Source organism: Octopus sinensis, linkage group LG6 (genome assembly GCF_006345805.1).
Source record: "Octopus sinensis linkage group LG6, ASM634580v1, whole genome shotgun sequence".
In the NCBI taxonomy this organism is placed as follows: domain Eukaryota; kingdom Metazoa; phylum Mollusca; class Cephalopoda; order Octopoda; family Octopodidae; genus Octopus; species Octopus sinensis.
In genome coordinates this window covers 59,080,545-59,094,520 of record NC_043002.1, presented here as the reverse complement: position 1 = coordinate 59,094,520, position 13,976 = coordinate 59,080,545, and the positions used below count along the sequence as shown (strand labels likewise).

At 41.1% G+C, this 13,976-nt stretch overlaps 1 protein-coding gene and 1 long non-coding RNA gene across 2 annotated transcripts in view; one reads left to right on the top strand and one right to left on the bottom strand.

The window, feature by feature from the left end:
* LOC115212921 (serine-rich adhesin for platelets) overlaps nt 1–13,976 on the bottom strand; it is a 207,775-nt gene that overhangs the window by 146,599 nt on the left and 47,200 nt on the right. The window lies entirely within an intron of this gene.
* The window catches only part of LOC118763935, a 22,939-nt gene continuing 22,286 nt past the window's right edge, over nt 13,324–13,976 (top strand). Inside the window, exon 1 of the long non-coding RNA XR_004999707.1 lies at nt 13,324–13,360. This is a non-coding gene — a long non-coding RNA (uncharacterized LOC118763935). The remainder of the gene's footprint in view (nt 13,361–13,976) is intronic.

Genomic DNA, 13,976 nt, shown 5'->3' with positions numbered 1-13,976 from the left:
CACACACACACACACATGTATGGCAGGCATCTTTCAGTTTCTGTCTACCAAATCCACTCACAAAGCTTTGGTCGGCCTGAGGCTATAGTAGAAGACACTTGCCCAAGGTGCCATGCAGTGGAATTGAACCAGGAACCATGGGGTTAGGAAGAAAACCTCTTACAACATAGCCACGCCTGCACCTATATGTTAAAATTCCTTATTTATTATTTGGGATGAGTTACTTGGCAATTTTGACCTGAGCCAATCATAGTCACATTCCTTTCATATTTCAACAAGAACACAAAAAGATAACAAAGAAAATGCAATAAAAAAACAAATATTATTTGCTGTTAAATGAAAGTATGGAGGGAATTTGTCATGTACTCTTGCTAGAAATATAGCACAAGTGAATTCGAAGACCTAGTTTAATAAACAGATATTCAAAGACCCAGTTTAAGAAATAGATATCAATATAATATGGAGTAGGGTCAGTTGTAGTGGTTTTTGACTAGGGTCCATATGAGCCTTGGAGTTTTCTATAAAATTTTGTTCTTAAAATTTATCTGCAATAAATTGGTTATATTTCTATAATTCTTTTACTTGTTTCAATCATTTGACTGTGGCCATGCTAGAGCACTGCCTTAAGTTGAACAAATTAACCCTAGGAGCTATTCTTTGTTATGCCAAACCACTACGTTATGATTGTCAAGCAATGGAGGGTAGGCAAACACAAACACACACAGATATATATATTATATATATATATATATATATACAATGGGCTTCTTTCAGTTTCTGTCTACCAAATTCACTCACAAGCCTTTGGTCGGACCGGGGCTAGCGACCGAGACCTTTGGAGATATGTTGTGCTTGAGAAGACCCGGCAAGCCAAGTGAGACCATAACCCATGGCCTATGCCAGTGGGTGTAACCAGCCCACATATGAGTATCCCTCATTCATTGGACAATGAACTCTACTTGCAAAAACCTATTGAGGCAAGTGTAAATAATCAAAATCACTGATGTGGCCGATGACAGTACCGCTTGATTGCAGTCATGAAAGTGGAACATTAAAAGCACCATCTGAGCATGATCATCACCAGGGCTACTGATTGGCTCCTGTGCCGGTGGCACATAAAAAGCACCATTCGAGCATGATCATCGCCAGTGTCGCCTTACCAGCACATGAAAAACAACATTCGAGCATGGTCATTGCCAGACCCACCTGACTGGCCTTTGTGCCAGTGGCATGTAAAAGCACCCACTACACTCACAGAGTGTTTGGCATTAAGAAGGGCATCCAGCTGTAGAAACGTTGCCAGATAAGATTGGAGCCTGGTGCAGCCTTCTGGTTCACCAGTCCTCAGTCAAACCGTCCAACCCATACCAGCATGGAAAGTGGTCATTAAACAATGATGATGATGATGTTTGTGTGAACATGTGTAAGAGTGTGTAAGTGTGTGTGTGAGTGTGTAAGACTTTGTGAGTGTATGTGAGTCTGTAAATGTAACTCTGTGTATGTGAGAGTGTGCACATGTGAGCTTGTCATATGTCATGTAAACATGTTTATATAAACATTTAAACTTTGCTTGCTTTACATATGACAAATATATATCATGTTCTACACAAACTTCTGACAAAAGGATACATTTCGAAACTTGTATGTATTTATACAACCAAAGAAGCATGCATGCACATATATATACATCTATACAGGCATATACACACACACACATGTATATATACATATATTTATTTATACACACACACATGAACAGATCTCTTTGTGTATGTATATATTGCTGGATTATATAAAATAGGTCAATAGGTTAATATGAATGAGTAAGATTATGTTTGCATATATATATATAGGTCTGGTGAGATAGTCGAGATGCTTGAACGGAGATGTGTGGATATATGTTGCATGCAAGAAATAAGGTGGAGAGGAGGATCAGCTAGGTTCCTCACAGGCAAGGAACGCAGGTACAAGATTTTCTGGGCAGGGAACACTGACGGGGTTGGTGGCGGTGTTATACTTATCGCTGAGAAATGGGTAGATAAAGTAATTGAGGTAATCAGAGTAAGTGACAGAAACTTAAGATTAGATTAGTGCTTCATCATAGTTTAGCAACCATTATATCAGCCTATGCTCCTCAGTCGGGGCTACCCGATGGACAGAAAGACCGATTCTATGACACTCTACTGCAGACTACCTCATTGACGAACGACAGAGACCTTATCTTTGTGGCTGGTGACTTCAATGGTCACGTTGGACGACATGCTGGGGGCTTCCATGGCGTACATGGAGGCTATGGCTATGGCTCCCGCAACGAGGAGGGAACCAGGCTGCTGGAGTTCTGCGATGCAAATAATCTTGTGATTTGCAACACTAACTTCAGGAAACCTACCAGCCACCTAGTCACTTACCAATCGGGCCAACATACCAGCCAAATTGACTACATCCTTACAAGGCAAAGGGAGAGATGGCTGCTTATAAATGCCAAAACCTTCCCAGGTGAAGAATGTACCCCACAACATAGACTGGTAGTTAGTGACTTTAGGATCAGGACTAGGAGGACAACCAGAGAGACGACAAATATGGAGAAGAAGGATCTGGAAGCTTAAAGATCCTGCAAATGGACAGAGATTTAGGGACATATTACTTGAAGCCTCTGACGAAGTAGAAGGGGATAGAGCATCACAGGGGGTAGAAGACAGCTGGACGTTTCTAAGGGACAACCTGCTGAGAGCCACTGACCAGATCTGTGGCTGGTGCAAAGTCCCCTCTCGACCTAGAATAACGTGGTGGTGGAACAATATTGTAGACAGGGCTATTAGAGAAAAGAGACAGGCTTGGAAGGTCTGGAAAAATGGGGGTAGCAGGGAATTGTATCAGACTGCCAAAAGAGAAGCTAGGAGACAGGTTTATTTAGCCAGAGGGGAAGCAGATAAGAAAAAATTTGCCAATGTTCTGCGCCGTGAGGACCAAAGACTGGAGGTGTTTCGTGTTGCAAGACAGTGTTTGAGAGAGAATCGTGATGTGGTAGGAGAGAAGTGTGTTCGCATGGAAGATGGTTCACTTGCGCTAAATGAGGATGCGAAGAGAGAGGTTTGGAGATGCCACTATGAAAGGTTGCTGAATGAAGAAAATGAATGGGATAAAGAGAGTCTGCCGAATGTTGACCCAACAGAGGGACCAGCTATCCGAGTTGATAGTTCTGTGGTAGCTAAGGCAATTAGAAGCATGAAGACAGGGAAAGCCCCAGGCCCATCAGGAATCACTGCAGAGATGCTCAAAATGTCTGGTAGTGTCGGCTATAGCCTAGTCACCCATATAGTTAATCAGGTGATACACAAAGGGGTCATACCCAATGACTGGTGTAGCAGTATAATAGTCAACTGCTACAAAGGTAAAGGTGATGCCCTAGATACAAATAACTACAGAGGTATCAAGCTGTTGGACCAGGTGATGAAGGTTACGGAGAGGGTCATAGCCCAACTAATTAGAGAGAGAGTTAGTTTAGATGAGATGCAGTTTGGGTTTGTGCCAGGGAAAAGTACTACTGATGCTATATTCCTGGTAAGGCAGCTGCAGGAGAAATACCTAGCCAAAGATAAGCCCCTGTACCTGGCTTTTGTTGACATGGAGAAAGCCTTCGACAGGGTCCCCCGATCCCTTATCTGGTGGGCAATGAGAAAACTAGGGATAGATGAATGGTTAGTGAGAGCTGTGCGGGCCATGTATAGGGGACGCGCTAGTAGGGTGAGGGTTGGAAATGAGTACAGTGAAGAATTCCGGGTAGAGGTAGGGGTCCACCAAGGCTCAGTACTCAGCCCCCTCCTATTTATCATAGTCCTCCAGGCAATAACGGAGGAATTCAAGACAGGATGCCCTTGGGAGCTCCTCTATGCTGATGACCTTGCTCTAATTGCTGAGTCGCTATCAGAACTGGAGGAGAAGTTTCAGGTGTGGAAACAAGGATTAGAATCGAAGGGCCTCAGAGTCAATCTAGCTAAAACCAAAGTCGTAATCAGTAGGAAGGTAGACAAATCACAAACACCTTCAGGTAGATGGCCCTGCTCGATCTGTAGAAAAGGTGTAGGTAGAAACTCTATAAGATGCACCAAGTGTAAGCTATGGACACATAAGAGATGCAGCAATGTCAAAGGAAGGCTAACTAGGAAGATGGTTTTTGTATGTGGCAGATGCTCAGGAACAATAAACACTGAAAATGCTCTGAGACCAACTTCCGTCACTTTCCAGGGAGAAAAACTAGAAATAGTTGATAGTTTCCGTTACCTAGGTGACCAAGTCAGCAGCGGGGGCGGGTGTGCTGAAAGTGTAACTGCTAGAGTAAGAATAGCTTGGGCAAAGTTCAGAGAGCTCTTACCTCTGCTGGTGACAAAAGGCCTCTCGCACAGAGTGAAAGGCAGACTGTATGATGCGTGTGTACGAACAGCCATGCTACATGGCAGTGAAACATGGGCCGTGACTGCTGAGGATATGCGTAAGCTCGCTAGAAATGAAGCCAGTATGCTCCGATGGATGTGTAATGCCGGTACTCACACTCGGCAGAGTGTAAGTACCTTGAGAGAAAAGCTGGACCTAAGAAGCATCAGTTGTGGTGTGCAAGAGAGACGTTTGTGCTGGTATGGTCATGTGGCGAGAATGGATGAAGATAGTTGTGTGAAAAAGTGCCACACCCTAGCGGTTGAGGGAACCTGTGGAAGAGGCAGACCCAGGAAAACCTGGGACGAGGTGGTGAAGCACGACCTTCGAACTTTAGGTCTCACTGAGGAAATGACTAGAGACCGAGACCTCTGGAAGTGTGCTGTGCGCGAGAAGACCCGGCAGGACAAGTGAGTCCACAACCCGTGGCCTTCTACATGGGATGGAGCCAGCCTACGTATGCATACCTTCCCTTCTTGGGACACAAAACTCTACTTGTGAAGACGTGTTGAGGCAAGTGAGGATCAGAATCGAAATCGATCAATGGAAATTGCAGATGTGCTACCAGTGCCGGTGGCATGTCGAAACTCTGCTTGTGAAGACCCATTGAGGCAAGTGAGGATCAGAATCGAAATCGATCAATGGAAATTGCAGATGTGTTACCAGTGCCGGTGGCATGTAAGAGAACTTTCCGTTTCGCGACCGTTGCCAGCACCGCCCCGTTTCGTGTCCGTTGCCAGCCTCGCCTGGCCCTCGTGCCGGTGGCACATATAAAAAGCACCATCCGTTCGTGGCCGTTTGCCAGCTCTGTCTGGCACCAGTGCGGGTGGCACGTAAAAAGCACCCACTACACTCACGGAGTGGTTGGCGTTAGGAAGGGCATCCAGCCGTAGAAACACTGCCAGATTTGACTGGGCCTGATGAAGCCTTCTGGCTTCACAGACCCCAGTAGAACCGTCCAACCCATGCTAGCATGGAAAACGGACGCTAAATGATGATGATGATGATGATGATGAATGCATATAGGTGCAGGAGTGGCTGTGGTAATCAGCTTACTTCTCTACCACATGGTTCCGGGTTCAATTCCACTACGTGGGACCTTGAGCAAGAGTCTTGCACTATCGCCTCAGCCCGACTAAAGCCTTGTGAGTGATTTGGTACACAGAGACTGAAAAAAGCCCATTATATATGTATGTATGTATGTATGTATGTATGTGTGTATGTATGTGTGTGTGTGTGTGTGTATGTATGTATTTGTGTGTCTGTGTTTGTCCCCCCACCATCGCTTCACAACCAATGTTGGTGTATTTATGTCCTCGTAATTTAGCGGTTCGGCAAAAGAGACCGATAGAATAAGCACTAGGCTTACAAAGAAGAAGTCCTGGGGTTGATTTGTTCAACTTAAGGTGGTTCTCCAGCATGGCTGCAGTCTAATGACTGAAAAGAATAAAATAATATATATATATATCATCATCATCATCATCATCATTTAACGTCCGCTTTCCATGCTAGCATGGGTTGGACGGTTCAACAGGGGTCTGGGGAGCCCGAAAGCTGCACCAGTCCAGTCAGATATATATATATATATATATATATATATATATGTATATTCATAGGTGCAGGAGTACTTAGAGTAAAAAGAATAGATACCTATACACACACATACATACATACATGCACACAAATACTTACATACACACACATACACACACATGCATACATATGTACAAACAAACATACATTCATACATACATATACACATGCATACATACACATACGTACATGCATATATACATACATACACATGCACATATACACACCTGCATACACACACACATACATACATACATACATACACACATGCATATATACGTACATACACATATTCACACACCTGCATACACACACACACACACATACATACATACATACGTACATACATACATAAATACATACATACACGCATGCATACACACGCATTGATACACACACACACACGCACACAGACACACAGAGTTAAATACGATACAAGTGAAAACCCTGTATTATGCAAGGCTCATCCAGAGTTATTGGCTACCTAATGTCATCATTAAGTGAAAATGCTTCTGCTATTGAATATACATCAGGAATTTCATAGCATCCATAGCAATTATATAAATAGATAAACAATATAAAATGGAATGAAGGACATAGCTTATTTACAGTCACTACAATTGTTTCAACACATTTTTACATCTGTATTATATTGGTGAGATGTTATGTAATCATACATACACGTATGATTGCATGTATGTATATAAATTTATATTAGCTGACTCTTATATGCACTAAGTCACTCACGGGTACTGACTTATACATAAATATGCGTGCGCACGCACACACACACACACACACACACACACACACACACAAAGGTTTACATCAAATTTTCAGGTAATTTCATAGCTATTGCCTATTTCTCAGCCATAAAGACACCTCCTACACACACACACACACACACATATATATATATATGCTTTCAATAGTCACCTTAATTTAGTCGAATTTTAGGTCAAGCCATTGTTGCTGTTTTTAGTGGTGGCGGTGGTGGCGGTGGTGGTGGTGGTGGTTGTGGTGGTGGTGGTAACAGCACTGAGGGCAGTGGTTGTAGTGATTGCTGTTGTTGTTGGTGTTACAGTGGTGGTGGTCGTTGTTGTCATTGTCATCGCTGAAGGTGGGGGTTGTACAATACACTAAACAACATGTATAGACCGGCTTCAGAACTATTAACAAGACCAACAACAACAACAGCAGCAGCAGCAACAACAAAGATAATATTCAAGTGCCACAAGTCACAACAACAACAACAACACACAGCTATCAGCTACTACAACACTAACAGTAACATCAACAATAACTAAAAATGTAGTAACAACCACATATTTTGCCATTACAGCACATCACATTATATTACATTTAATTTCTGTGCCTGTATGTGGTTGTTCAGTTTTCTAGAAATAATACCTTAATCTTCCTCAAATCACATACTACAGTATTAACTGTGAAGAGAGATACATTAGCTAATGTTCTCCTACATAATCACATGATTTAGTGGTCTTGACACTGGAGATGGATGGAATTTATCTCCCTGCTGGAGACGTAAACAAGAGTGCATTTTGCACCAAAAGCCAATAAGTAGGAATAAATACCACCTCTTGGTATTAATATGCCTCTGTCATTGATATACTTTCTTTAACAAGTTCACTAGCTAATTACAACACCAGTACCTATTCTGGCACCGTTATTCTACATATGCTTTTCTTCTCTAGGCACAAGGCCTAAAACTTTTGGGGAGGGAGCCAATTGATTAGATCAACACCAGTATGTAATTGGTACTTGATTTATCAACCCCGATAAGATGAAAGGCAAGGTTGACCTCGGCAGAATTTGAACTCAGAACATAAGCACAGATGAAATACTGCTAAGCATTTTGCCCAGCATTGCTTACCATTTCTGCCAGCTCGCCGTCTTATCTACCTATAGATATACTTTTCTACTCTAGGCATAAGGCCTGAAATTTTTGGGGAAGAAGCCAGTTGATTAGATCGACACCAGTATGCAACTGGTACTTAATTTATCAACCCTGAAAGGATGAAAGGCAAGGTCGGCCTTGGCAGAATTTGAACACAAAACATAAAGACAGACAAAATACTGCTAAGCATTTCACCCGGCACACTTACGTTTCTGCCAGCTAGCCATCTTATCTACATATGAATATACTTTTTTACTCTAGGCAGAAGGCCCAAAATCTTTGGGGAGGGGGCTAATACATACATTCCAGTGATGGAGCATTGTATCTTTGTTGGAAAACAGCCCTTTCCTTACAGGGAGATTTCAAATAATTAAAAATAGAAGAGAACTTACAAACACACATACATGTGTAAATGTAAACATATCTACATATATAGATGTATATGTAGATATATAAATGTAGATATACATACATACAAACAAACAAATAAACAAATGAAAGTGGAACAATCATCTCCAATGTTATATATATTTCAAAGGGAATATTCTAAAGACATAGTATTTCTATAATTCTTTTCATTTTGGCATTAAATCTGTTATCATTCCTGCAACAAAAATCAAATGGCTACATGCTAGGGTCTGCAGCTGTTAGAGATATTAATGTATCTCATAATTCCTTTGTGAATAACCTGAAGATTTATGCTAAACATGTTAGCAATGCCAAAAAAACGGATGGAATTAGACAACATTTTTCAGCTGAAATAGGAATGGAATTTGACCAAAAGAAATGTTTGTATTTGATTGTTGAACATGAAAAATCCATCCCCCAGACCCAAAACCTGTACATCAAAAGCCTTACTATCTCTCCTGTTCCACTCAAAGAATGCTACAAATACAAATGCTGTGAATAAAAATGAATAGTACTATACCAGACTTCAGAAAATATGGCACTTGAAAATCTCCCCTTACAACAAGACAATATCCCACAATGCATTTGCAGTATCAGTGTTGATTCTAATATTTGGAATACTAGACAGATCTGTTGAGGAAATCCACACCATTGACATCAGGACACACAAGATCCTGATATAAACTGGACATTTCCATACAAATTGTGATATTGACAGGCTCTACTTAGCAAGAGATAAAGTGGGTAGAGGCTGGATATCTATGCAGACAGCCTTCGAATGGCATATAGTCTCTCTCTCTCCAGAGAAACAACAGCAAAAATAAACTAACATTAACTTGATGTGCTGCAAAGTGGTGAGAACAATATCTTAAGTGCTGGAAGTGAGCTCTTCAGAAAACACTCTCTTCTTGATGACCTCCCATACAACCGCAAAACAGCTGGACTAAAATACTTCAGAGAAGGCCTAGATTTGAAATGCTTAGCATTCCAATAAAAGACCATGCATGGATATGCTTCCCAACTTACAAATTTTGGCACAAGGCCAGAAATTTGGGTGTGGGTGGTAAGTTGATTACATCAACCCCAGTACTCAACTGGTACTTATTTAATCAGCCCCAAAAGGATGAATGACAAAGTCAACTTCAGTGAAATTTGAGCTCAGAAAATAGTCAGTCAAAATGCTGCAAAGCATCTAGCCTGATGTGCTAATGATACTACCAACTCACCACCTTAGAAAAAGGTTATATTCTTTTCTACTCTAGGCACAAGGACCAAAATTTTGTGGGAGGAGGCCAGTCGACTAGATCGACCCTAGTATGCAACTGGTACTTAATTTATCGATCCAGAAAGGATGAAAGGCAAAGTTGACCTCAGCAGAATTTGAACTCAGAACATAAAGACAGACGAAATACTGCTAAGCATTTCATCCAGTGTGCTAACATTTCTGCCAGGTCGCTGCTTTAGAAGATGGTTATATTAACAAAAAGTGCATCCTTCTTGGACTTGTGACCACTACATCACATCACACTTCAAAGGCTACCCATTTGCAATCAAAGATCAAGAGATTGTTATTAAATACCTAATCAACAAAAAAGATAGTGAAGCCCTCAAAGATACAACCAAAAATGTAGATTAAGTCATATTTTTGTGGAAGACATCTCACATGGGATTATCAGCTGTATAAAGATATTATCCAGGTATTACTTCCTTATGCAACATGATGTCATTACCAAAACAATATACAGGGTTATTCAAAATTAAAGAGCAGATTTCAAATTTATTTTTCAAACAAACAGTAAGAGACTCAAACACATTCTATATATTTCTTGATCGAGGAAGGTTTAAAGTTTATAGCTGAACATGATCAATTGAATTAAGCCTTAAATAAAATAATATTCTAATTTTGTTTTAATGCTGCATTTTGTTCATTTTATTTAAAGTTGGATAATTTTCATTTGTGTAATCCTTTAGAAAATGGCAATGCTACAAGAAAAGTCTTTTTGTGTGCAGCAGTTTAAGAAATGTGAATCGATTGTGCAAGTGCAACATGAATTTCACCACCAATTCAATAAAAATCCACCTCATCACAAGCAAATTTACGAATGGCATAAAAATTTCACAGAAAAAGGTTTCGATGTTTGTCAAGCAACACATGGTGCTCATGCTGAGTGCATATTACCTTAAAATAACTTTAAACCTTCCCCTATCAAGAAATATGTAGAATGTGTTTGTGTCTCTTACTCCTTGTTTTAAAAATAAATTTAAAATCTGCTCTTTCATTTTGAATAACCCTGTATAATGCCATTCAAAATAAAGACTCTTCCTGACATAAATGCAGAGAATCCAACTACTATTGAATACATACACAAACATCAAACAAGAAATATTGGAGAAAATCCCCAACAATGACCAAGGAAGATGTGGCACAGTACATAATGGGACAACATGATAGCAATGGGGGTTGGCCCAAGTGGGGCCAGGAGGAAAGTGAGCAATCAGGATGTGTGGAGAAGGTTCATTGTCTGTTGAGCTAACAATGCTGGAGGAAGTAAGAGCTAAGAACACTACACTTAAATTACGCAAAATTATTTGTAAACAACTAACAAATACAAGTGTTACCAGTTGAAAGCTTTGCATATCAGACATTAGCAGGCCTATGGGGTCATCAGAAGAGAATGCATGCCATTTCAGGTTCTTCCTTGCAATGGCATTATTACTGAGATGAGGCCCTGCTTCCTGGATCAACAGGTTCCTGGACTTCTCTTGATATTCTTCAAGCCATTGCTCATCGTCACTTCCCGATTTTGTACTACTCAGCCAAACTTCATCCCTACACCACACACACACACGCGCTTGCACATATGCACACATTTATGTACACACACACATGCTCATACATACACACTTTCATGCACATGTGCATACTCACACACATGCTCACACACACACACACGTACGCACACACACACACGTACGCACACACCAACACTCACGCACATACACGCACACTCATACTCACAAGCATACACATATATGGTGATGCTAACAACAATAATGGTGACACTATTATTGCTACTGCTGAGGCTGCTGCTGCTACACCTACTACTACTACTTACTACAACAACTGTTCTACAACAACTGTTCCTGCTGCTACTACTTCTAACACCAGAACCCCAACACTACTACTACTACTTCTGCTGCTGCTGCTACCACTCCTACCACCACCACTACTACTACCACCACCACTACCCCAAAACTGCTGCTACTACTACTACTACAATGCCGCTTGATGAATGGACTCCTTTACAAAATAACAAACATAAAAAACATCGCTTGATCATACAAGTGTAGACATTTTGAAGCAGAGGAAGGAAACCAGTCAGCACTTCCTACCTCGACCAACCCCACCTACATATGATGTCAATACCACCACCACTATTACTACTACTACTTCCATCACCACTATCGCCACCTATGCGATTGCCTTCATTTCACTCACTCGTGATAATTGAATCACTATTGACTTAAATGCATTGAAACTGTGGTTCACACCTTTCTCATTTGTATGTTGCATGCACACATGCATACACATGCATACATCAGTCCATATATATACCATCATCATCATTGTTTAACGTCTGCTTTTCATGCTGGCATGGGTTGGACGGTTTGACTAAAGGCTGGCAAGCCAGAAGGCTGCACCAGGCTTCAATCTGATCTGGCAAAGTTTCAACAGCTGGATGCCTTTCCTAAAGCCAACCACTCCAAGAGTGTTGTGGGTGGTTTTTACATTCCACTGGCACAAGGGCCAGTCAGGTGGTACTAGCATCGACCATGCTTGAATGGTACTTTTTACGTGCCACCGGCATGGGAGCCGGTCAGGCGGCACTGACAACAACCATGCTTGAATGATGCTTTTTTACGTGCCACCGGTGCTTATATATATATATATTAACCAGCTAGAGGAGATGTCATCTTGGGGTTAAAAAATTGCAGTAGAGTTCACTCAAATGGACAGCCATGTTAAAGTGGCTACCAACATTGCTTATCAGTACAGCGTTGATCTCTTAGAGAGATTTTAGGACTAGCACAGTGACTGTGTGTTCGTTTGAAATATATATATATTGCGTGTAGAAGCGAGCAGCTATCATCTCTAGCAGACAAGGGATCCAGTACTGAGAAATGGCAGAAATAGCCTAAAACCAGGCCTGGTCTACTGATCCCATCATTAGGAGATGGTTGGGGTTTGGTCCCCTGCTCGCAGTTTTATCGGATGCAGCTGTGCATCATTAACCAGCTTGAGGAGATGTCCTCTTGAGGTTAAAATATCACAGCAGAGTTTGCTCAAACAGCTAGCCATGTTAAAGTGGCTACAACTATATATATATATATATATACTCTTTGTCAGTCTTTTTACTTGTTTCAGTCATTTGACTGTGTCCATGCTGGAGCACCGCCTTTAGTCAAACGAATCGACCCCAGGACTGTGTAAGGTGAGGGTTGGTGACAGGAAGGGCATCAGGTTGTAGAAAATCAGTCTCAATAAATTCCATCCGACCCATACAAACATAGAAAAGTGGAAGTTAAATGATAATGATGACCAGCCCATTTCACACATATATCATCTGCCTTTCCTCTCAGATCCGAAACTAAACTCTTTCTTTAATCTTTCTTTCCTAAAATCTGCCAATTCTTCAAAATTCCATTTCCCCCCAGACATCAACTTACAGAAGTTTAGCCCTTTAGCATTTAAACCAGCCATATTCGATTCAAATATTCAACTTGGCCAGATCTTACTTCTCGTGCCCACCCTATAATGTTATTCTAATAATATACAATCACATCATCAAATTTTCAAAGCTACAAGATGATATATGATTAATTCAAAAGAATGTAAATGGTTCAGTCCTACTGCATGGCACCTTGGGCTAGTAGCTTCTTCTATAGCCTTGCGCCAACCAAAGCCTCATCACTGTATTTGGTAGATAGAAACTGAAAGAAGCCTGTCGTGTGTGTGTGTGTGTGTGTATTTGTGTGTGTGTTTGTCTCTCCCACAATTGCTTGACAACCGGTACTGGTGTGTTTATGACGCCATAACTTAGCGGTTCAGCAAAAGGGACCAATAGAATAAGTTCTAGGCTTACCAAGAGTAAGTCCTGGGGTCAATATCTTCAACTAAAGGTGGTGCTCCAGCATGGATGCAGTCAAATGACTGAAACAAGTAAAAGAATAAAAGAATACACAAGAACACTCAGAGAGTGCAAACGTCCGCCAAGGCAATGCCAACGTCCTCTCAACAATTATCCAAAGATAACTTTTTAAATGAGAATATCTGAAATAAACTCGACTGCTCTCACAAACGAGAAAACTAAAAATGAACCTGACCGCTCTCAAAATTTAAGTAAAAAAAACAGGAAAAATAATCCAGAATCCTTGTTCAATACTGGATTGATCCCAAAATCTAATCAGTTCATGCCAGTCACAAAGCCAAACATCCTTGAGAATTTCATCCGAATCCATCCAGCGGTCCTTGAGATATTTTGTCCACGGACAGACAAACAAGCAAACATGACTGAAAACAACACCTCTGCCTACGCTAAGGTGGAGGTAATAAGCAATATGTTTG